This window comes from Pseudophryne corroboree, chromosome 1, assembly GCF_028390025.1.
Source record: "Pseudophryne corroboree isolate aPseCor3 chromosome 1, aPseCor3.hap2, whole genome shotgun sequence".
In the NCBI taxonomy this organism is placed as follows: Eukaryota; Metazoa; Chordata; class Amphibia; order Anura; family Myobatrachidae; genus Pseudophryne; species Pseudophryne corroboree.
In genome coordinates, this window is record NC_086444.1 from 705,953,453 (window position 1) to 705,978,803 (window position 25,351).

Sequence of the window (25,351 nt, forward strand, 5' to 3'; positions counted from 1 at the left end):
AGGCAGGCTACGCTTTGTATCACCGCTTTCCAGAATACGCACACAGCTGAAAACCTCTTACGGCAACTGAGGAAGATCATCGCGGAATGGCTTACCCCAATTGGACTCTCCTGTGGATTTGTGGCATCGGACAACGCCAGCAATATTGTGTGTGCATTAAATATGGGCAAATTCCAGCACGTCCCATGTTTTGCACATACCTTGAATTTGGTGGTGCAGAATTTTTTAAAAAACGACAGGGGCGTGCAAGAGATGCTGTCGGTGGCCAGAAGAATTGCGGGACACTTTCGGCGTACAGGCACCACGTACAGAAGACTGGAGCACCACCAAAAACTACTGAACCTGCCCTGCCATCATCTGAAGCAAGAAGTGGTAACGAGGTGGAATTCAACCCTCTATATGCTTCAGAGGTTGGAGGAGCAGCAAAAGGCCATTCAAGCCTATACAATTGAGCACGATATAGGAGGTGGAATGCACCTGTCTCAAGTGCAGTGGAGAATGATTTCAACGTTGTGCAAGGTTCTGATGCCCTTTGAACTTGCCACACGTGAAGTCAGTTCAGACACTGCCAGCCTGAGTCAGGTCATTCCCCTCATCAGGCTTTTGCAGAAGAAGCTGGAGGCATTGAAGAAGGAGCTAAAAGGGAGCGATTCCGCTAGGCATGTGGGACTTGTGGATGCAGCCCTTAATTCGCTTAACAAGGATTCACGGGTGGTCAATCTGTTGAAATCAGAGCACTACATTTTGGCCACCGTGCTCGATCCTAGATTTAAAGCCTACCTTGGATCTCTCTTTCCGGCAGACACAAGTCTGCTGGGGTTGAAAGACCTGCTGGTGACAAAATTGTCAAGTCAAGCGGAACGCGACCTGTCAACATCTCCTCCTTCACATTCTCCCGCAACTGGGGGTGCGAGGAAAAGGCTCAGAATTCCGAGCCCACCCGCTGGCGGTGATGCAGGGCAGTCTGGAGCGACTGCTGATGCTGACATCTGGTCCGGACTGAAGGACCTGACAACGATTACGGACATGTCGTCTACTGTCACTGCATATGATTCTCTCAACATTGATAGAATGGTGGAGGATTATATGAGTGACCGCATCCAAGTAGGCACGTCACACAGTCCGTACTTATACTGGCAGGAAAAAGAGGCAATTTGGAGGCCCTTGCACAAACTGGCTTTATTCTACCTAAGTTGCCCTCCCACAAGTGTGTACTCCGAAAGAGTGTTTAGTGCCGCCGCTCACCTTGTCAGCAATCGGCGTACGAGGTTACATCCAGAAAATGTGGAGAAGATGATGTTCATTAAAATGAATTATAATCAATTCCTCCGCGGAGACATTGACCAGCAGCAATTGCCTCCACAAAGTACACAGGGAGCTGAGATGGTGGATTCCAGTGGGGACGAATTGATAATCTGTGAGGAGGGGGATGTACACGGTGATATATCGGAGGGTGAAGATGAGGTGGACATCTTGCCTCTGTAGAGCCAGTTTGTGCAAGGAGAGATTAATTGCTTCTTTTTTGGGGGGGGTCCAAACCAACCCGTCATATCAGTCACAGTCGTGTGGCAGACCCTGTCACTGAAATGATGGGTTGGTTAAAGTGTGCATGTCCTGTTTTGTTTATACAACATAAGGGTGGGTGGGAGGGCCCAAGGACAATTCCATCTTGCACCTCTTTTTTCTTTTCTTTTTCTTTGCATCATGTGCTGATTGGGGAGGGTTTTTTGGAAGGGACATCCTGCGTGACACTGCAGTGCCACTCCTAGATGGGCCCGGTGTTTGTGTCGGCCACTAGGGTCGCTAATCTTACTCACACAGTCAGCTACCTCATTGCGCCTCTTTTTTTCTTTGCGTCATGTGCTGTTTGGGGAGGGTTTTTTGGAAGGGACATCCTGCGTGACACTGCAGTGCCACTCCTAGATGGGCCCGGTGTTTGTGTCGGCCACTAGGGTCGCTAATCTTACTCACACAGCTACCTCATTGCGCCTCTTTTTTTCTTTGCGTCATGTGCTGTTTGGGGAGGGTTTTTTGGAAGGGACATCCTGCGTGACACTGCAGTGCCACTCCTAGATGGGCCCGGTGTTTGTGTCGGCCACTAGGGTCGCTAATCTTACTCACACAGCTACCTCATTGCGCCTCTTTTTTTCTTTGCGTCATGTGCTGTTTGGGGAGGGTTTTTTGGAAGGGCCATCCTGCGTGACACTGCAGTGCCACTCCTAGATGGGCCCGGTGTTTGTGTCGGCCACTAGGGTCGCTAATCTTACTCACACAGCTACCTCATTGCGCCTCTTTTTTTCTTTGCGTCATGTGCTGTTTGGGGAGGGTTTTTTGGAAGGGACATCCTGCGTGACACTGCAGTGCCACTCCTAGATGGGCCCGGTGTTTGTGTCGGCCACTAGGGTCGCTTATCTTACTCACACAGCGACCTCGGTGCAAATTTTAGGACTAAAAATAATATTGTGAGGTGTGAGGTATTCAGAATAGACTGAAAATTAGTGTAAATTATGGTTTTTGAGGTTAATAATACTTTGGGATCAAAATGACCCCCAAATTCTATGATTTAAGCTGTTTTTTAGTGTTTTTTGAAAAAAACACCCGAATCCAAAACACACCCGAATCCGACAAAAAAAATTCGGTGAGGTTTTGCCAAAACGCGTTCGAACCCAAAACACGGCCGCGGAACCGAACCCAAAACCAAAACACAAAACCCGAAAAATTTCAGGCGCTCATCTCTAGTGGTAACTGGTCAGCCGCCTGTTCCGAAAACACATCCTTGAACCCTTGATACGCCTCCGGAATAAGCTCTTCATCCAACTTAGAAGAGGCACGGAGCGGACAGACAGGAGTGAGACAGTTAGCGTGACAAAAAGAACTCCAAGACAGAATTTGAGAAGACTTCCAATCAATGTGGGGATTATGAAATTTGAGCCAAGGCATTCCGAGGACCAGATCATGATGCATTTCCAGAATCACCAAGAATTCCAGACATTCTTGATGTAGAGCTCCGACCTGCAGCTTAACTGGCTCCGTGCGCCACGTTATGAGACCCTTGGATATTCTAGTACCATTGATAGCCATCAAAGAAATAGGCCGCTCGATAGGCCGTACCTTTAAATCCATGCTTTGGACACAGGAAGAAGAAACGAAGTTCCCCGCAGCTCCGGAATCCAACAGGGCCTCACAAGACTTGGAGACTGACTTGGTGATTAAAGACACAGGAAGCAAACAATCCAAAGTCGGAGAAGATTTAGTCGTGACCCCCAACTTGACTCCTCCGGAACAAGCTAGGCCTGCCCGTTTCCCGGACGGGATTTGCAGAATTTGATTAAGTGATCTGCGGCCCCGCAGTACAGACAGAGTTTGCCCTCACGACAACGCTGTCGTTCCTCTGGAGACAATCGGGACCGGTTAATCTGCATGGGTTCGTCCGGACTTGGTACCACCGCTTGCCTAGAGGGAGGAAGCCGGAACCTGGAACGCTCCGATCGACTGCGTTCACCTCCACGTTACTGCATCCGGAGATCCACCTTGACGCAGAGAGAGGTCAGTTCCTCCAACGAATCCGGGAGTTCCCTAGTGACCAACTCATCCTTCAGGCGATCAAAGAGACCGTTCCAGAAAGCAGCTCTCAGGGCGTCATTATTCCAGTGAAGTTCAGAAGCAATGGTCTGAAAATGAACCACGTACTGGCCCACGGATCGGGAGCCCTGACGGATGCGTAGCAAGTCAGAAGAGGCCGTGGTCATCCTGCCGGGCTTGTCGAAAATTCTTCGTAAAGACGTGATGAATTCAGTGTAATTGGAAACCAATGAATCAGATCGTTCCCATAGTGGCGACACCCAATCCAATGCAGATCCTTCAAGCAAAGAAATAATATATGCCACCTTGGACCGCTCTGTGGGAAAATTATGTGCGAGTAGCTCAAAATGAACTTCGCATTGGTTTAGGAAACCTCGACAATTTTTTGGATTCCCATTATAACGGAAAGAAGTAGGGAGTTGAAGGCGCGGACTGATACCAGACGATGGTTGAACATTGCTGGGAGCGGCAACTGATGCGGCTACGGGAACTGGGGCCGGAATTACAGAAGCTAAGGATGCTTGAATCTGATCCAAACGACCGGACAACTCCTGGAGGTACTGCATCACTTGGCCCTGTGCTGCTTTCTGACTTTGCACGCGGGAAGCCAAATTCTGGATGGCACTTGAGTCCGTGTTCCGATCCCCCGGGTCCATGAGGCCTGAGTATACTATCACTGACCTGGTTTGGGAGTGTTGTGGACTCGGGGTTTCTTCCGGTGACCGGGAAGAGGAACCGCAACTGGGCCGCAGCAGAGATGGCCGAATGTAGGTTTTCCTCATGCAGGATTTGGTCGGCAGACAGGAGGCACGTGTGGACGCTGGAGGTCTTCTGAAAGACAAAACTTGAAAAGGCGCTGATGAATCAGTGAAGAGTACCGGATGCTGGAGGCACAAACTGCGCTTGGGAGCACTGGGTGCGCCGAGGTGCTTGGGGGCGCCGAAGTGCTTGGAGGCGCCGAAGTGCTTGGAGGCGCCGAAGTGCTTGGAGGCGCCGAAGTGCTTGGAGGCACTGAGGTGCTTGGAAGCACTGAGGTGCTTGGAGGCGCTGAAGTGCTTGGAGGCGCTGAGGTGCTTGGAGGCGCTGAGGTGCTTGGAGGTGCTGAAGTGCTTGGAGGCACTGAGGTGCTTGGAGACGCTGAAGTGCTTGGAGGCACTGAGGTGCTTGGAGGCGCTGAGGTGCTTGGAGGCGCTGAAGTGCTTGGAGGCGCTGAGGTGCTTGGAGGCGCTGAGGTGCTTGGAGGCGCTGAAGTGCTTGGAGGCACTGAGGTGCTTGGAGGCGCTGAAGTGCTTCTGGGAAGGCTGGAAACCACAGGGATACGGGAGCTCTGGAGATCACAACTTCTTTAGCTCTGCCCGGCGTCTGAATTTGAACTTCCCGCCAGTGTCTGATTGGGGAAGAGCTGATGACGTCACCCGCACCTTCAGTGGACGCCGGGCGTACCCGCGACGTTCACACTATGATCGCTGGACGGAGCGTCGGGAGCCGGAGATCGCCAGCGAGGACGGCCGCCCGGAGACCCAGCGCACCCGGAGAGGTAAGTACGGCGGCTGCGGCGGCTGCATGACACTTCACACTTCTTCACCAAAGCCAGCCATCTCTCATCCAAAGCCTTCTGTGGCCCACGCTCACTTTCTACCCCTGTCTGTGTGCCCCTCCCCTTTAGAATGTAAGCTCTCACGAGCAGGGTCCTATTCTCTAATGTGCTTTTACATCTCTTACTTAATCTATCATCTTTTTAATACTCCCTTTGATGGCACCAAATCCTTCAGTTTTCTGCCACCCTGATATTTATTTCAGTGCTGTTTACTGACGCAGTTATGTTTATATACCCTGTACTTGTCCTATATTGTATTGAACTGTAAGTCACTGTCTTCACGTTTTGCTTATTTGTTAACTCTGTAATTGGGCGCTGCGGATACCATGTTGCGCCATATAAAGGATAAGGATAATAATAATAATAATAATAATAATAATAATAAACAACAATAACATACTAGGCCGTTTGGAATAAATCTAGCACAATACTAACTTCCGAAAAGAGAGTCATACTTACAATAATGGAATCCTCCAGTAAAGAGGTAGACAGAAGAGTGGTAATGGAGTGTACAGGAGGTACAAGAGTGGTACAGGTTCCTGGACCCTTATATAATATGTTAACTTAACTTTTAATTACGTCAAGTAAAATACAATTCATACACAGAAAAACACAAAACTTCCAGTCAGTGGGGTATATTTACTAAGCTTCCGATTTTGACCGATTTGGTGTTTTTTCTTCAAAGTGTCATCTCGGGAATTTACTAAGCACAAATCTCGGCAGTGATGAGGGCATTCGTATTTTTATTACGGCTGTGTAGTAAAAATACGAATGAATACACCATCAGTCAAACGCAGCTGTTTAGGTATAGAACTCGGTCATTTACTAAGCATTCGTATTTGAAATCTCTTCCGTGAAAATGCATGTGCGGCCGTGAAAAAATACTAATCGTACAAAAAGCCTAAAAAAAAGTAGACCTGCTTTTGAGAAGCGTGTTTACATGTGTTGCCAATTCTACATTACTCACACCTGACTTTTTGGGCCTTTAAAAGGGGCCCAAACACATTTTTCTCCTCTTTCACTCTGAAATGGCTGCTACCGTGTGTAATTACTGTTTAAACACGAAGAACTCTAACAAATACAAAGTACTACATTTACATATTGGGTATGAAGCTTCCTTTGGAACAACACACACAATACAATAAATGTGCTGACCAATACACTCATACATTGTTCAAGGCAGTCAGTGGTGTTACAAAAATATGTTGATACGGCCAACATCACATCTGACACTAAACCATCTAAAAATACCTTAAAACCATCTGCTTGTTGTTGGTGATTATTGCAAGGATCAGTGATCATTTGTGTCATTTTTTTAAATCTGTACTAACAGTGGTGCAGATGTATAAACCTGGAGAAGGCATAAGGAAGTTAAAAACCAGTGATATGTGCAAGGTGATAAAGGCACAAGGCAAACAGCTCCAATATGTACATTCACAGTTGTGTTTATTTTGTACTGCTGCCTTTATCACCTTGCACATATCATTGATTTTTCACTTCCTTATGCCTTCTCCAGGTTAATAAATCTACACCACTGTTTTTTAACTTATTTACACGTAATTGTTATGTTTACTCACCAGACAACTGAGGGGATTGTGGATCCTCACTTTGTGGGCTGGCCAAAAGAGCTAGTGGTGGCAGGGCCGACACTGCGGAGATGCGCCGTTGGGGTGGTGATGCTGGTGCTGGTGCTGGAGCTTCAGCCTCAAGACGGCGTCTCTTGGGTGGCCTCGTAGCCACAGTAACCGAGCCCTGTGATGGCCGCCTTAGGGGAGGGGGATTTGCCGAAGAAGAACCTATGTGATAAGATAATCATTAAGATTTTGTGTTTCTATGTGTTTGCAGAATATGTGTTTACAGTTAAATCTTACCTGCATTGCCACCATCTGCATCTCTTGGCAGTGTTGGATGTGGCCTGGCTGTGCTGCTTCTCTGGCGTACTGTAGAAATATGAAGATTGTCCTTATGAACATACTTTGTTTAAGAATATGTTTATGCAAATTCATTATTGTGATGTAAACATATGTGGTACCTGATGAGAAGTAAACTAAACGATGCTTATGCTTTTCTGCCTGACTTCATTGGGTGTGTATACTGTAAAATTTTTTAAAATTGGCAAAATAATCCATACACAAAGGCGCATAATGCAAACAATTATACTACTTAAAACCAAAACGTCGTAGCTTGACACAACCACAATCTTGCACGCTAAGGTCCCAAATTTTGATGCTAAGAATCAAACACTAGCCACATATATCTGCTAAAACTTGGAAACATCACAACCAAATATGCATGAAAAAACACATCAAGCACACAAAGGACAACCCAGAACAACACACAATAAACATAAATGCTATGAAATGTATCTAAAAAAAACCATTGTAAAAATAAGAATTTACTTACCGATAATTCTATTTCTCGGAGTCCGTAGTGGATGCTGGGGTTCCTGAAAGGACCATGGGGAATAGCGGCTCCGCAGGAGACAGGGCACAAAAAAGTAAAGCTTTAGGATCAGGTGGTGTGCACTGGCTCCTCCCCCTATGACCCTCCTCCAAGCCAGTTAGGTACTGTGCCCGGACGAGCGTACACAATAAGGGAGGAATTTTGAATCCCGGGTAAGACTCATACCAGCCACACCAATCACACCGTACAACTTGTGATCTAAACCCAGTTAACATTATGATAACAGCGGAGCCTCTGAAAAGATGGCTCACAACAATAATAACCCGATTTTTGTAACTATGTACAAGTATTGCAGATAATCCGCACTTGGGATGGGCGCCCAGCATCCACTACGGACTCCGAGAAATAGAATTATCGGTAAGTAAATTCTTATTTTCTCTATCGTCCTAGTGGATGCTGGGGTTCCTGAAAGGACCATGGGGATTATACCAAAGCTCCCAAACGGGCGGGAGAGTGCGGATGACTCTGCAGCACCGAATGAGAGAACTCCAGGTCCTCTTTTGCCAGGATATCAAATTTGTAGAAATTTACAAACGTGTTCTCCCCTGACCACGTAGCTGCTCGGCAGAGTTGTAATGCCGAGACCTCTCGGGCAGCCGCCCAAGATGAGCCCACCTTCCTTGTGGAATGGGCCTTAACCGATTTAGACTGTGGCAGGCCTGCCTCAGAATGTGCAAGTTGAATTGTGTTACAAATCCAACGAGCAATCGACTGCTTAGAAGCAGGCGCACCCAACTTGTTGGGTGCATACAGTATAAACAGCGAGTCAGATTTTCTGACTCCAGCTGTCCTGGAACATATTTTCAGGGCCCTGACAACTTCTAGCAACTTGGAGTCCTCCAAGTCCCTAGTAGGTGCAAGGCACCACAATAAGCTGGTTCAGGTGAAACACTGACACCACCTTAGGGAGAGAACTGGGGACGAGTCCGCAGCTCTGCCCTGTCCGAATGGACAAACAGATATGGGCTTTTTTGAGAAAAAACCACCAATTTGACACTCGCCTGGTCCAGGCCAGGGCCAAGAGCATGGTCACTTTTTATGTGAGATGCTTCAAATCCACATATTTGACTGGTTTTAAACCAATGTGATTTGAGGAATCCCAGAACTACGTTGAGATCCCACAGTGCCACTGGAGGCACAAAAAAGGGTTTTGTATATGCAATACTCCCTTGACAAACTTCTGGACTTCAGGAACTGAAGCCAATTCTTTCTGGAAGAAAATTTACAGGGCCGAATTTGAACCTTAATGGACCCCAATTTGAGGCCCATAGACACTCCTGTTTGCAGGAAATGCAGGAAACGACCGAGTTGAAATTTCTTTGTGGGGCCTTCCTGGCCTCACACCACGCAACATATTTTCGCCACACGTGGTGATAATGTTGTGCGGTCACCTCCTTTCTGGCTTTGACCAGGGTAGGAATGACCTCTTCCGGAATGCCTTTTTTCCCTTAGGATCCGGCTTTCCATCTCCATGCCGACAAACGCAGCTGCGGTAAGTCTTGGAACAGACATGGTACTTGCTGAAGCAAGTCCCTTCTTAGCGGCAGAGGCCATAAGACCTCTGTAAGCATCTCTTGAAGTTCCGGGTACCAAGTCCTCCTTGGCCAATCCGGAGCCATGAGTATAGTTCTTACTCCTCTACGTCTTATAATTCTCAGCACCTTAGGTATGAGAAGCAGAGGAGGGAACACATACACCGACTGGTACACCCACGGTGTTACCAGAACGTCCACATCTATTGCCTGAGGGTCTCTTGACCTGGCGCAATACCTGTCCCGTTTTTTGTTCAGACGGGACGCCATCATGTCCACCTTTGGTATTTTCCAACGGTTTACAATCATGTGGAAAAAACTTCTCAATGAAGTTTCCACTCTCCCGGGTGGAGGTCGTGCTGAGGAAGTCTGCTTCCCAGTTTCCATTCCCGGGATGAAAAACTGCTGACAGTGTTATCACATGATTTTCCGCCCAGCGAAAAGTCCTTGCAGTTTCTGCCATTGCCCTCCTGCTTCTTGTGTCGCCCTGTCTGTTTACGTGGGCGACTGCCGTGATGTTTTTCCCACTGGATCAATACCGGCTGACCTTGAAGCAGAGGTCTTGCTAAGCTTAGAGCATTATAAATTTACCCTTAGCTCCAGTATATTTATGTGGAGAAAAGTCTCCATACTTGATCACACTCCCTGGAAATTTTTCCCTTGTGTGACTGCTCCCCAGCCTCTCAGGCTGGGCTCCGTGGTTACCAGCATCCAATCCTGAATGCCGAATCTGCGGCCCTCTAGAAGATGAGCACTCTATAACCACCACAGGAGAGACACCCTTGTCCTTGGATATTGGGTTATCCGCTGATGCATCTGAAGATGCGATCCGGACCATTTGTCCAGCAGATCCCACTGAAAAGTTCTTACGTGAAATCTGCCGAATGGAATTGCTTCGTAGGAAGCCACCATTTTTACCAGGACCCTTGTGCAATGATGCACTGTTTTTAGGAGGTTCCTGACTTGCTCGGATAACTCCCTGGCTTTCTCTTCCGGGAGAAACACCTTTTTCTGGACTGTGTCCAGAATCATCCCTAGGCACAGCAGACGTGTCGTCGGGATCAGCTGCGATTTTGGAATATTTAGAATCCACCCGTGCTGATTTTAGCAGTATCCGAGATAGTGCTACTCCGACCTCCAACTGTTCCCTGGACTATGCCCCTATCAGGAGATCGTCCAAGTAAGGGATAATTTAGACGCCTTTTCTTCGAAGAAGAATCATCAATTCGGCCATTACCTTGGTAAAGACCCCGGGGTACCGTGGACAATCCAAACGGCAGCGTCTGAAACTGATAGTGACAGTTCTGCACCACGAACCTGAGGTACCCTTAGTGAGAAGGGCAAATTTGGGACATAGAGGTAAGCATCCCTGATGTCCCGGGACACTATATAGTCCCCTTCTTCCTGGTTCGTTATCACTGCTCTGAGTGACTTCATCTTAATTTGAACCTTTGTAAGTGTTCAAAAAAAATTTTTTAGAATAAGTCTCACCTAGCCTTCTGGCTTCAGTACCACAATATAGTGTGGAATAATACCCCTTTTCTGTAGTAGGAGGGGTAATTTAATTGTCACCTGCTGGGAATACAGCTTGTGAATTTTTTCCCATACTACCTCCTTGTCGGAGGGAGACTTGGTAAAGCAGACTTCAGGAGCCTGCGAAGGGGAAACGTCTCGACATTCCCATCTGTACCCCCGGGATACTACTTGTAGGATCCAGGGGTCCTGTACGGTCTCAGCGCCATGCTGAGAACTTGTCAGACGCGGTGAAACGCTTCTGTTCCTGGGAATAGGCTGCCTGCTGCAGTCTTCTTCCCTTTCCTCTATCCCTGGGCAGATATGATCTTATAGGGACGAGAGGACTGAGGCTGAAAAGACGGTGTCTTTTTCTGCAGAGATGTGACTTAGGGTAAAAAACGGTGGATTTTCCAGCAGTTGCCGTGACCACCAGGTCCGAAGGACCGACCCCAAACAAGTCCTCTTCCTTTATACGGCCATACTGTGCCGTTTGGAATCTGCATCACCTGACCACTGTCGTGTCCATAACATCTTCTGGCAGTTATGGACATCGCGTTTATTCATGATGCCAGAGTGCAAATATCCCTCTGTGCATCTCGCATATATAGAAATGCTCTATAGTCAATAAAATACTGTCCCCGTCAAGGGTATCAATATTTTTAGTCAGGGAATCCGACCAAGCCACCCTAGCTCTGCACATCCAGGCTGAGGCGATCGCTGGCCGCAGTATAACACCAGTATGTGTGTATATACTTTTTATTATATTTTCCAGCCTTGTCAGCTGGTCCTTGAGGACGGCCCTATCTATAGACGGTACCGCCACTTGTTTTGATAAGCGTGTGAGCGCCTTATCCACCTTAAGGGGTGTTTCCCAACGCGCCCTAACTTCTGGCGGGAAAGGGTATACCGCCCATAATTTTCTATCGGGGGGAACCCACGCATCATCACACACTTTATTTAATTTATCTGATTCAGGAAAAACTATGGTAGTTTTTTCACATCCCACATAATACCCTCTTTTGTGGTACTTGTAGTATCAGAAATACGTAACACCTCCTTCATTGCCTTTAACGTGTGGCCCTAATAAGGAATACGTTTGTTTATTCACCGTCGACACTGGATTCAGTGTCCCTGTCTGTGTCTGTGTCGACCGACTAAAGTAAACGGGCGTTTTAAAACCCTTGACGGTGTTTTTGAGACGTCTGGACCGTACTAATTGTTTGTCGGCCGTCTCATGTCGTCAACCGACCTTGCAGCGTGTTGACATTATCACGTAATTTCCTAAATAAGCCATCCATTCCGGTGTCGACTCCCTAGAGAGTGACATCACCATTACAGGCAATTGCTCCGCCTCCTCACCAACATCGTCCTCCTACCTGTCGACACACACGTACCGACACACAGCACACACACGGGGAATGCTCTGATAGAGGACAGGACCCACTAGCCCTTTGGAGAGACAGAGGGAGAGTTTGCCAGCACACACCAAAAACGCTATAATTATATAGGGACAACCTTATATAAGTGTTTTCCCTTATAGCATCTTAATATATATATAAGCATATCGCCAAATTAGTGCCCCCCCTCTCTGTTTTAACCCTGTTTCTGTAGTGCAGTGCAGGGGAGAGCCTGGGAGCCTTCCCTCCAGCCTTTCTGTGAGGGAAAATGGCGCTGTGTGCTGAGGAGATAGGCCCCGCCCCTTTTTCGGCGGCCTCGTCTCCCGCTCTTAACGGATTCTGGCAGGGGTTAAATATCTCCATATAGCCTCCGGAGGCTATATGTGAGGTATTTTTAGCCAAAATAGGTATTCATTTGCCTCCCAGGGCGCCCCCCTCCCAGCGCCCTGCACCCTCAGTGACTGCCGTGTGAAGTGTGCTGAGAGGAAAATGGCGCACAGCTGCAGTGCTGTGCGCTACCTTTAGAAGACTGAGGAGTCTTCTGCCGCCGATTCTGGACCTCTTCTTACTTCAGCATCTGCAAGGGGGCCGGCGGCAAGGCTCCGGTGACCATCCAGGCTGTACCTGTGATCGTCCCTCTGGAGCTGATGTCCAGTAGCCAAGAAGCCAATCCATCCTGCACGCAGGTGAGTTCACTTCTTCTCCCCTAAGTCCCTCGTTGCAGTGATCCTGTTGCCAGCAGGACTCACTGTAAAATAAAAAACCTAAGCTAAACTTTCCTAAGCAGCTCTTTAGGAGAGCCACCTAGATTGCACCCTTCTCGGCCGGGCACAAAAATCTAACTGGCTTGGAGGAGGGTCATAGGGGGAGGAGCCAGTGCACACCACCTGATCCTAAAGCTTTACTTTTTTGTGCCCTGTCTCCTGCGGAGCCGCTATTCCCCATGGTCCTTTCAGGAACCCCAGCATCCACTAGGACGATAGAGAAAAACATATTCATAACACTTCTTTAAAATACACCTACAAACTTTTACTTTTGACATAAAACACCAGAAAAAGGCAAAGGTAACCAGAAAAAATAAACCAGACAAAGGATAAAAAGATACATAATTGAGAATAACACTACATCAGGCCTGGCCAACCTGTGGCTCTCCAGATGTAGTGAAACTACACATCTCAGCATGCCCTGCCACAGTTTTAGCATTCCCTAATAGCAAAACTGTGGCAAGGCATGATGGAACTTGTAGTTTTACAACAGCTGGAGAACCACAGGTTGGGCAGGCCTGCACTACATCACCAACACATTAGAAGAATGAACAAACTGACAATCACAATTAGATAGAAGACATTTCAGACAACTAAGGACAAAGCATAGATGTTAAAAAATTTACCAACACATTAGAAGAATGAACAAACTGACAATCACAATTAGATAGAAGACATTTCAGACAACTAAGGACAAAGCATAGATGTTAAAAAATTTAAAAAAAATTTAAAACACTCACCATCCTGCCTTGGCTGATCCGAATCCCGGACATGAGTGGCACCAACCACTTCTGGCGGAATGAGTACACGCACAGGCTCCTCCCAATCACGGTAAGATGCACGGAAGGGGTGTCCACCCCCGGTTTGGCGGGCTGATTTAGCCTCCTTGGCCATCTTCGCCTTGACACGGCGCTTTATGTCGTAGAAACGCTTACGACACGTGTCCTCGGTCCGCCTCACCACACCCTCACTATTCACAGCCGCCACGACCTTCCCCCACAGAACAGTCTTCCTGCGTGACGACACCTTTGCAGCATCATGGCCAAACAACTGCCGATGATGCCTCATCAGCTCCCGCACCAAAGCCATATTTTCTGCGTAACTGAATTTTACATTGCGGCCAGTCTTTGTAGTGGTGCGTGGCTGCGGAGCCACAACACCATCACTATCACTGGAGGCTGCAGCAACAACCTCCCCCTCCTCCTCACTAACCTCCTCCACCTCACTCACCTCCTCCCTCTCACTCACCTCCTCCACCTCACTCACCTCCTCCACCTCACTCACCTCCTCCACCTCACTCACCTCCTCCCTCTCACTCACCTCTGACTGGGACATAATCAGGACAAACAATAAATAACACTGAGAAAAAAATACAGTAAACACACTCCTCCACTACCACTACACACCACACACCAAACACACACACACACACTCACTCACAAACAATGACAATAGACGTGAAAAAAATAAGATTTTACTTACCGGTAAATCTATTTCTCGTAGTCCGTAGTGGATGCTGGGGACTCCGTAAGGACCATGGGGAATAGACGGGCTCCGCATGAGACATGGGCACTTTAAGAAAGAATTTAGATTCTGGTGTGCTCTGGCTCCTCCCTCTATGTCCCTCCTCCAGACCTCAGTTAGAGAAACTGTGCCCGGAAGAGCTGACAGTACAAGGAAAGGATTTTGGGAATCCAGGGTAAGACTCATACCAGCCACACCAATCACACCGTATAACTTGTGATAACTTTACCCAGTTAACAGTATGAACAACAACAGAGCATCAGATAAACCCTGATGCAACTATAACTTAACCCTTATTTAAGCAATAACTATATACTATCATTGCAGAAAAAGTCCGCACTTGGGACGGGCGCCCAGCATCCACTACGGACTACAAGAAATAGATTTACCGGTAAGTAAAATCTTATTTTCTCTAACGTCCTAGTGGATGCTGGGGACTCCGTAAGGACCATGGGGATTATACCAAAGCTCCCAAACGGGCGGGAGAGTGCGGATGACTCTGCAGCACCGAATGAGCAAACACAAGGTCCTCCTCAGCCAGGGTATCAAACTTGTAGAACTTTGCAAAAGTGTTTGAACCTTACCAAGTAGCCGCTCGGAACAGCTGTAATGCCGAGACCCCTCGGGCAGCCGCCCAAGAAGAGCCCACCTTCCTTGTGGAATGGGCCTTAACTGATTTAGGCAGCCGCAACCCAGCCGCAGAATGAGCCTGCTGAATCGTGTTACAGATCCAGCGAGCAATAGTTTGCTTTGAAGCAGGCGCCCCAAGCTTGTTGGAAGCATACAGGATAAACAAAGATTCTGTTTTCCTGACCTTAGCCGTTCTGGCAACATAAACCTTCAAAGCCCTGACCACATCCAGTGACTCGGAATCCTCCAAGTCAGTAGTAGCCACAGGCACCACAATAGGTTGGTTTATATGAAAGGATGAAACCACTTTCGGCAGAAATTGTGGGCGGGTCCGCAATTCTGCTCTATCCGCATGGAAAACCAGATAAGGGCTTTTATGTGACACAGCTGCCAATTCTGACACATGCCTAGCCGAAGCCAAGGCTAATAGCATGACCACCTTCCACGTGAGATATTTCAATTCCACCGTTTTGAGTGGTTTAAACCAGTGTGATTTCAGGAAACTCAACACCACGTTAAGATCCCAAGGATTCACTGGAGGCACAAAAGGGGGCTGGATATGCAGCACTCCCTTTACAAATGTCTGAACTTCAGGCAGAGAAGCCAGTTCTTTTTGAAAGAAAATGGATAAGGCCGAAATCTGGACCTTAATGGAACCCAATTTAAGGCCCAAAGTCACTCCCGACTGTAGGAAGTGAAGGAAACGGCCCAGCTGGAATTCCTCCGTAGGGGCATTCCTGGCCTCACACCAACCCACATGTTTTCTCCATATACGGTGATAATGTTGAGCCGTCACATCCTTCCTAGCCTTTATCAGCGTAGGAATAACTTCATCCGGAATGCCTTTTTCTGCTAGGATCCGGCGTTCAACCGCCATGCCGTCAAACGCAGCCGCGGTAAGTCTTGGAACAGACAGGCCCCCTGTTGCAACAAGTCCTGTCTTAGAGGCAGAGGCCACGGGTCCTCTGTGAGCATTTCTTGCAGATCTGGATACCAAGTCCTTCTTGGCCAGTCCGGAACAATGAGTATTGTTCTCACTCCTCTTTTTCTTATGATTCTCAGCACCTTTGGTATGAGAGGAAGAGGAGGAAATACATAGACCGACTGGAACACCCACGGCGTCACCAGTGCGTCCACAGCTATCGCCTGAGGGTCTCTTGACCTGGCGCAATATGTCTGTAGCTTTTTGTTGAGGCGGGATGCCATCATGTCCACCTGTGGCAGCTCCCACCGACTTGCAACCTGCGCGAAGACTTCTTGATGAAGTCCCCATTCTCCCGGGTGGAGGTCGTGCCTGCTGAGGAAGTCTGCTTCCCAGTTGTCCACTCCCGGAATGAACACTGCTGACAGTGCGCTTACGTGATTCTCCGCCCAGCGAAGAATTCTGGTGGCTTCTGCCATCGCCACCCTGCTCCTTGTGCCGCCTTGGCGGTTTACATGAGCCACTGCCGTGATGTTGTCTGACTGAATCAGAACCGGGTGGTCGCGAAGTAGGGACTCTGCTTGGCGTAGGGCGTTGTATATGGCCCTTAGTTCCAGGATGTTGATGTGGAGGCAAGTCTCCTGACTTGACCACAGACCCTGGAAATTTCTTCCCTGTGTGACTGCCCCCCACCCTCGGAGGCTTGCATCCGTGGTCACCAGGACCCAGTCCTGAATGCCGAATCTGCGGCCCTCGAGGAGGTGAGCGCTCTGCAGCCACCACAGGAGAGACATCCTGGCCCTGGGGGATAGGGTGATTAACCGATGCATCTGTAGATGTGATCCGGACCATTTGTCCAGTAGATCCCATTGAAAGGTCCTCGCATGGAACCTGCCGAAGGGAATGGCCTCGTATGATGCCACCATCTTTCCCAGGACTCGCGTGCAGTGATACACCGACACCTGTTTTGGTTTCAATAGGTTTCTGACCAGTGTCATGAGCTCTTGAGCCTTCTCCATCGGGAGGTAAACCCTCTTCTGGTCTGTGTCCAGAGTCATGCCCAGGAAGGGCAGACGAATCAACTGCGACTTTGGAATATTTAGAATCCAGCCGTGTTGCCGTAACACTTCCAGAGAGCGTGCTACGCTGATCAGCAACTGCTCTCTGGACCTCGCCTTTATGAGGAGCTCGTCCAAGTATGGGATAATTGTGACCCCTTGCTTCCGCAGGAGTACCATCATTTCTGCCATTACCTTGGTAAATATTCTCGGTGCCGTGGAGAGACCAAACGGCAACGTCTGAAATTGGTAATGACAATCCTGTACCACAAACCTGAGGTACGCCTGATGAGGTGGATAAATAGGAACATGAAGGTATGCATCCTTTATGTCCAGAGACACCATAAAATCCCCCCCTTCCAGGCTTGCGATGACTGCTCTGAGCGATTCCATCTTGAACTTGAACCTTTTCAGGTATATGTTCAGGGATTTTAAATTCAATATGGGTCTGACCGAACCGTCCGGTTTCGGTACCACAAACACGGTCGAATAATAACCCTTTCCTCGTTGAAGGAGGGGAACCTTGACCACCACCTGTTGAAGATACAATTTGTGAATTGCCGCTAACACTATTTCCCTCTCTAAGGGGGAAGCTGGCAGGGCCAATTTGAGGTATCGGTGAGGGGGCATCTCTTCAAATTCCCGCTTGTACCCCTGAGACACAATATCTATTGCCCAGGGATCCACCTGTGAGTGAACCCACTTGTGGCTGAAATTTCGGAGACGCGCCCCCACCGGGCCTGACTCCGCCTGTGGAGCCCCAGCGTTATGCGGTGGATTTTGTAGAGGCCGGAGAGGACTTCTGTTCTTGGGAACAAGCTGTGTTGTGCAGCTTCTTTCCTCTACCCCTGCCTCTGGCAAGAAAGGACGCACCTCGGACTTTCTTGCCTTTTTGTGATCGAAAGGACTGCATTTGGTAATACGGTGCTTTCTTAGGCTGTGAGGAAACATATGGCAAAAAATTTGACTTTCCAGCAGTAGCTGTGGAGACCAGGTCCAAGAGACCCTCCTTAAACAATTCCTCACCCTTGTAAGGTAAAACCTCCATGTGCCTTTTTGAGTCTGCATCACCTGTCCATTGCCGAGTCCACAGGACCCTTCTGGCAGAAATCGACATTGCATTTATTCTAGAGCCCAGTAGGCTAATGTCTCTTTGAGCATCTCTCATATACAGGACAGCATCTTTTATATGCCCCAGGGTCATTAATATAGTATCCTTGTCTAAGGTATCAAGTTCCTCAGATAAGGTATCCGTCCATGCTGCTACAGCACTACACACCCATGCCGACGCAATTGCCGGCCTTAGTAAGGTACCTGAATGTGTATAAATGGACTTCAGGGTACCCTCTTGCTTTCTATCCGCAGCATCTTTTAGGGTGGCCGTATCCTGTGACGGCAGGGCTACCCTCTTGGATAGGCGTGTTAAAGCTTTGTCCACCCTAGGGGAGGATTCCCAGCGTAACCTGTCCGTTGGCGGGAAGGGATACGCCATAAGCATCCGCAGTTTTTTATCTGGAGATTCCCAAGCCTTTTCACATAACTCATTTAGCTCGTGTGAAGGGGGAAGGTCACCACCTGCCTTTTTTCCCCATACATATGAACCCTCTTGTCAGGGACTGGGGTTTCCTCTGTGATGTGCAACACATCCTTAATTGCTATAATCATATAACGGATGGATTTAGCCAATTTAGGCTGTAACTTTGCATCATCGTAATCGACACTGGAGTCAGAATCCATGTCGGTATCTGTGTCAACAATCTGGGATAGTGGGCGCTTCTGAGACCCTGACGGCCTCTGCAACATAGGATCAGGCACGGGCTGAGACCCTGACTGTCCTAAGGTTTCAGCTTTATCCAACCTTTTATGCAAGGAATTAACATTATCATTTAAAACCTTCCACATATCCATCCAATCAGGTGTTGGCGCCGTCGGCGGAGACACCACATTCATTTGCTCCCGCTCTGTTTCCACATAGCCTTCCTCGTCAAACATGTCGACACAAGCGTACCGACACACCACACACACAGGGGATGCTCTTTTTGAAGACAGTTCCCCCACAAGGCCCTTTGGAGAGACAGAGAGAGAGTATGCCAGCACACACCCCAGCGCTATAACCCAGGAATCACACAGTAACTTAGTGTTAACCCAGTAGCCGCTGTAATAATGATTTTTGCGCCTAATTATGTGCCCCCCCCCTCTCTTTTTTACCCTCTTCTACCGTGTATCTGCAGGGGAGAGCCTGGGGAGCTTCCTCTCAGCGGAGAAAAAATGGCGCTGGTGAGTGCTGAGGAAGAAGCCCCGCCCCCTCAGCGGCGGGCTTCTGTCCCGCGTTTATGTACAATATTATGGCGGGGGCTCATACATATATACAGTGCCCAACTGTATATATGTCAAACTTTTGCCAAGAGGTCCTAATTGCTGCCCAGGGCGCCCCCCCCTGCGCCCTGCACCCTACAGTGACCGTAGTATGTGGGTGTAGTGTGGGAGCAATGGCGCACAGCTGCAGTGCTGTGCGCTACCTCAGTGAAGACTGGAGTCTTCTGCCGCCGATTTCGAAGTCTTCTTGCTTCTTTCACCTGGCTTCTGTCTTCCAGCTCTGCGAGGGGACGGCGGCGCGGCTCCGGGATCGGACGACGAGGGTGAGATCCGGTGTACGATCCCTCTGGAGCTAATGGTAACCAGTAGCCTAAGAAGCAGGACCTATCTGCAGAGAGTAGGGCTGCTTCTCTCCCCTCAGTCCCACGATGCAGGGAGTCTGTTGCCAGCAGAGCTCCCTGAAAATAAAAAAACCTAACAAAATACTTTCTTACAGCAAACTCAGGAGAGCTCACTGAACAGCACCCAGCTCGTCCGGGCACAGATTCAAACTGAGGTCTGGAGGAGGGACATAGAGGGAGGAGCCAGAGCACACCAGAATCTAAATTCTTTCTTAAAGTGCCCATGTCTCCTGCGGAGCCCGTCTATTCCCCATGGTCCTTACGGAGTCCCTAGCATCCACTAGGACGTTAGAGAAAAACAATGACAAAAAACTAGACAGACTTTTAAATAACTACACAACAAGTATGACAAGACTACTTACACACACAATATAGCACTCAACAATCACAAAGAACCTCCTCAAAACCGCCAAAAACTCCAAACAACTCACCAACTCCTAACACACCTTCCTCTCACCTCTCCACTAGCTAAACCCACGAGGTTCGGACGGTTTGGGGCGTTTTTATAGTAATGTGCACAGACACTCCTCCATCACGAATCAAACCAATCACGGACGAGTGACAAAAACGAAACTTAGGAAAAAAACGCGTCCGTGAACGGACAAACACTGCCGTAACCAAAATGTGACGCAGTCGTAAAAAAACCTCATAACACGGCCGCAAAACCAATAAATCGGCCGCATTCTACCTCACAAAACCACGAATGACATCGACATCGGAAAACACGAAAAATACAAATACGACAGCTTAGTAAATGAGGCGTAACAAATTAAAAAAGTTGCAAATTTACACATTCGATGTCATTCGTGATGAATCTCACTCCAAATCGGTACAAATACGAATTTTAGTAAATATACCCCAGTGTGTGGATCAATGTTATTAAAGCATTACAAGTTCTGGGAAATCCCCAGAACATAGTCATAAGAGTGTGCCAAGTCGAAAATATTAAAAGTAAAAATGAAAATCCGGTGGATATCCAGAAAGGGATATGTATTGACCTACAGACACACTTACAATCATATAGACTTTGTAATTGTCAGATATAGGGTGCTTCTAAGTCCTAAACGTGGATATCCAACAGGTGTATGTTAATATAATTAAAAGGAAACAGGTAAAATTATATTGATAAGGACTATATTGATGTCCAATACATAATACCCTCCATTCCAATATCCCTGGTATAAATGAGATGGCTGCCTATGAATCTGAAAACATTGGATACAGGCTTAGTGCTTGTTGGTGTAGACAGAGAAAGGTGCAGGTAAGGTCAAAGGTTCCTCCAGCACTTATGCTTTTTGTCTTTGGTAAAAAATACAATTACTGCACCCAATATTCCCTAGTGGTCCCCCATCTAGGTACTGATCAGGCTTCTCACTGCTTTGCTTCCAAGATCAGACGAGATTGGGTGTGGCCAGTGAAATGTGGCAATAAAAATAGGATTTTACTTACCGGTAAATCTATTTCTTGTAGTCCATAAAGGATGCTGGGGACTCCGTAAGGACCATGGGGAATAGACGGGCTCCGCAGGAGATAGGGCACTTTAAGAAAGCTTTGGATTCTGGGTGTGCACTGGCTCCTCCCTCTATGTCCCTCCTCCAGACCTCAGTTAGAGAAACTGTGCCCAGAGGATATGAACAGTAAGAGGAAAGGATTTATGTAACCTAAGGGCGAGATTCATACCAGCCACACCAATCACACCGTATAACCTGTGATAAACTACCCAGTTAACAGTATGAACAAGTAACATAGCCTCGGTTCAAGACCGACCAACTATAACATAACCCTTATGTAAGCAATAACTATATACAAGTCTTGCAGAAGAAGTCCGCACTTGGGACGGGCGCCCAGCATCCTCTACGGACTACAAGAAATAGATTTACCGGTAAGTAAAATCCTATTTTCTCTAACGTCCTAGAGGATGCTGGGGACTCCGTAAGGACCATGGGGATTATACCAAAGCTCCCAAACGGGCGGGAGAGTGCGGATGACTCTGCAGCACCGATTAAGCAAACAGGAGGTCCTCCTCAGCCAGGGTATCAAACTTATAGAACTTTGTAAAGGTGTTTGACCCCGACCAAGTAGCAGCTCGGCACAGTTGTAGTGCCGAGACACCTCGGGCAGCCGCCCAAGAAGAGCCCACCTTCCTAGTGGAATGGGCCTTAACCGATTTAGGCAATGGCAATCCTGCCGTAGAATGCGCCTGCTGAATCGTGTTACAGATCCAGCGAGCAATTGTCTGCTTTCAAGCAGGAGCGCCAACCTTGTTGGCCGCATACAGAACAAACAGAGCTTCAGTCTTCCTGATCCTAGCTGTTCTGGTCACGTAAATCTTCAAAGCCCTGACCACATCCAGGGACTCGGAGTCCTCCAAGTCCTGTGTAGCCACAGGCACGACAATAGGTTGGTTCATATGAAAAGATGAGACCACCTTGGGCAGAAATTGAGGACGAGTCCTCAACGCTGCCCTATCCACGTGAAAAATCAGGTATGGGCTTTTATATGATAAAGCCGCTAATTCCGAAACACGCCTTGCAGAAGTTAAGGCCAACAACATGACCACTTTCCAAGTGAGGTAATTCAACTCCACTGTTTTGAGTGGTTCAAACCAAGGTGACTTGAGGAAACTTAATACCACGTTAAGATCCCAAGGCGCCACCGGAGGTACAAAGGGAGGCTGAATATGCAGCACTCCCTTCACAAAAGTCTGTACTTCAGGAAGAGAAGCCAATTCTCTTTGAAAGAAAATGGATAAGGCCGAAATTTGGACCTTTATGGACCCTAATTTTAGGCCCAAATTCACTCCCGTTTGAAGGAAGTGAAGCAGACGGCCCAAATGGAACTCCTCCGTAGGAGCAGCTCTGGCCTCACACCAAGAAACATATTTCCGCCATATACGGTGATAATGTTTCGATGTCACATCCTTCCTAGCCTTGATCAGGGTAGGAATGACCTCCCCCGGAATCCCTTTTTCAGCTAGGATCCGGCGTTCAACCGCCATGCCGTCAAACGCAGCCGCGGTAAGTCTTGGAACAGACAGGGCCCCTGCTGCAGCAGCTCCTGCCTTAGAGGAAGAGGCCACGGATCTTCTGTGAGCAACTCTTGCAGATCCGGATACCAAGTCCTCCTTGGCCAATCTGGAACAATGAGAATTGTTCTGACCCTTCTTAGTCTTATTAATCTCAACACCTTGGGTATGAGAGGCAGAGGAGGAAACACATAGACCGATCTGAACACCCATGGTGTCACCAGAGCGTCTACCGCTACCGCCTGAGGGTCTCTTGACCTGGCGCAATACCTCTTTAGCTTTTTGTTGAGACGGGACGCCATCATGTCTATTTGAGGCAGTCCCCACCGATCCACAATCTGTGTGAAGACTTCTTGATGAAGTCCCCACTCTCCCGGATGCAGGTCGTGCCTGCTGAGGAAGTCCGCCTCCCAGTTGTCCACCCCCGGGATGAACACTGCTGATAGTGCGCTTACATGGCCTTCCGCCCAGCGCAGAATCCTGGTCGCCTCTGCCATGGCCACTCTGCTCCTTGTGCCGCCTTGGCGGTTTACATGAGCCACTGCCGTGATATTGTCCGACTGAATCAGAACCGGTTTGTTCTGAAGCCACTCCTCCGCCTGGCGTAGGGCGTTGTAAATGGCCCTTAACTCCAGGACATTGATGTGGAGACAAGTCTCTAGGCTTGACCAGAGACCTTGGAAATTTCTTCCCAGTGCGACAGCCCCCCAACCTCGGAGGCTCGCGTCCGTGGTCACCAGGATCCAGTCCTGAATGCCGAACCTGCGACCCTCTAGGAGGTGAGCACTGTGCAGCCACCACAGGAGAGATACCCTGGCCCTGGGAGACAGGGTGATCCGTTTCTGCATATGTAGATGGGACCCGGACTATTTGTCCAATAGGTACCATTGGAAAGTCCTCGCATGGAACCTGCCGAAGGGGATGGCCTCGTATGAAGCCACCATCTTCCCCAGAACCTTTGTGCAATGATGCACCGAAACCTTTTTTGGCTTTAAAAGGTTCCTGACCAGGGCTATGAGCTCCTGAGACTTCTCCACCGGAAGAAAAAATCTTTTTTGGTCTGTGTCTAGAATCAGGCCCAAAAAGGTCAGACGCGTTGCAGGTACTAGCTGGGATTTCGGTAAATTGAGAATCCAGCCGTGCATCTGCAACGTCTTCACGGACAGAGACACGCTGTCCAGCAACTTCTCCCGAGATCTCGCCTTTATAAGGAGATAGTCCAAGTACGGGATAATTGTGACTCCCTGCTTGTGCAGGAGCACCATCATTTCCGCCATTACCTTGGTGAAAATTCTCGGGGCCGTGGAAAGCCCAAACGGCAACGTCTGAAATTGGTAGTGACAATCCTGTACTGCAAATCTCAGAAACGCCTGGTGAGGGGGGAAAATCGGAACATGAAGGTACGCATCCTTTATGTCCAGGGACACCATCCAATCCCCTCCCTCCAGGCTGGCGATGACCATTCTGAGCGATTCCATTTTGAACTTGAACCTCTTCAAGTACAGGTTCAGGGATTTTAGATTTAGAATGGGTCTGACCGAACCGTCCGGTTTCGGTACCACAAACAGGGATGAATAATAACCCTCTCCTTGCTGGAGATGAGGAACCTTGATTATCACCTGTTGAATGTACAATTTGTGGATTGCCGCTAACACTAGCTCCCTCTCTGGCGGGGAAGCCGGCAGAGCCGATTTGAAAACCGGCGAGGGGGCATGTCTTCGAATTCCAGTCTGTATCCCTGGGAAACAATCTCTATTGCCCAGGGATCCACCTGTGATTGAACCCAGACGTGGCTGAAAAGACGAAGACATGCCCCCACTTGATCTGACCCCGCCCCCGGAATGCCCCAGCGTCATGCTGTGGACTTTGCGGAAGTAGGGGAGGACTTCTGCTCCTGGGAACTAGCTGAGTGCAGCTTTTTTCCCTTGCCTTTACCTCTGGCAACGAAGGACGATCCTCGTACCTTCTTGTTTTTATTGGAACGAAAGGACTGCTTTTGATAATGTGGTACCTTCTTAGAATGCTGCGGGGGAACATAAGGTAAAAAATTAGATTTACCGGCCGTAGCAGTAGAGACTAGGTCCGAGAGGCCTTCTCCAAACAACTCCTCCCCCTTGTAAGGCAATGACTCCATATGTCGCTTTGAGTCGGCGTCTCCCGTCCACTGTCGGGTCCACAAGAGCCGCCTAGCAGAAATAGACATAGCGTTTATTCTAGAGCTTAGTAAACAAATGTCTCTCTGAGCATCCCTCATATACAAGGCAGCATCCCTGATATGCTCCATGGTCATTAGAATGGTATCCCTATCTAAGGTGTCCATCTCCGTAGATAAGGAGTCTGCCCATGCCACGACAGCACTACAAACCCAGGCCGACGCCATGGCCGGCCTAACTATAGTTCCTGAATGTGTGTAAATGTGCTTCATGGTTATTTCCTGCTTGCGATCAGCAGGATCCTTGAGGGAAGCAGTATCCGGAGAAGGCAGTGCCACCTTCTTGGATAAGCGTGTCAGCGCCTTGTCTACTTTAGGCGCAGATTCCCATCGTATCCGATCCTTCTGTGGAAAAGGATACTCCATGAGAATCCTTTTGGGAACATGGAGTCTCCTATCCGGAGATTCCCAAG

General features: G+C 48.5%; 1 pseudogene; it reads right to left on the reverse strand.

The window, feature by feature from the left end:
- Positions 1–21,015: 21,015 nt before the first annotated feature.
- LOC134944721 (5S ribosomal RNA) lies at positions 21,016–21,134 on the reverse strand (annotated as a pseudogene).
- Positions 21,135–25,351: the final 4,217 nt, after the last annotated feature.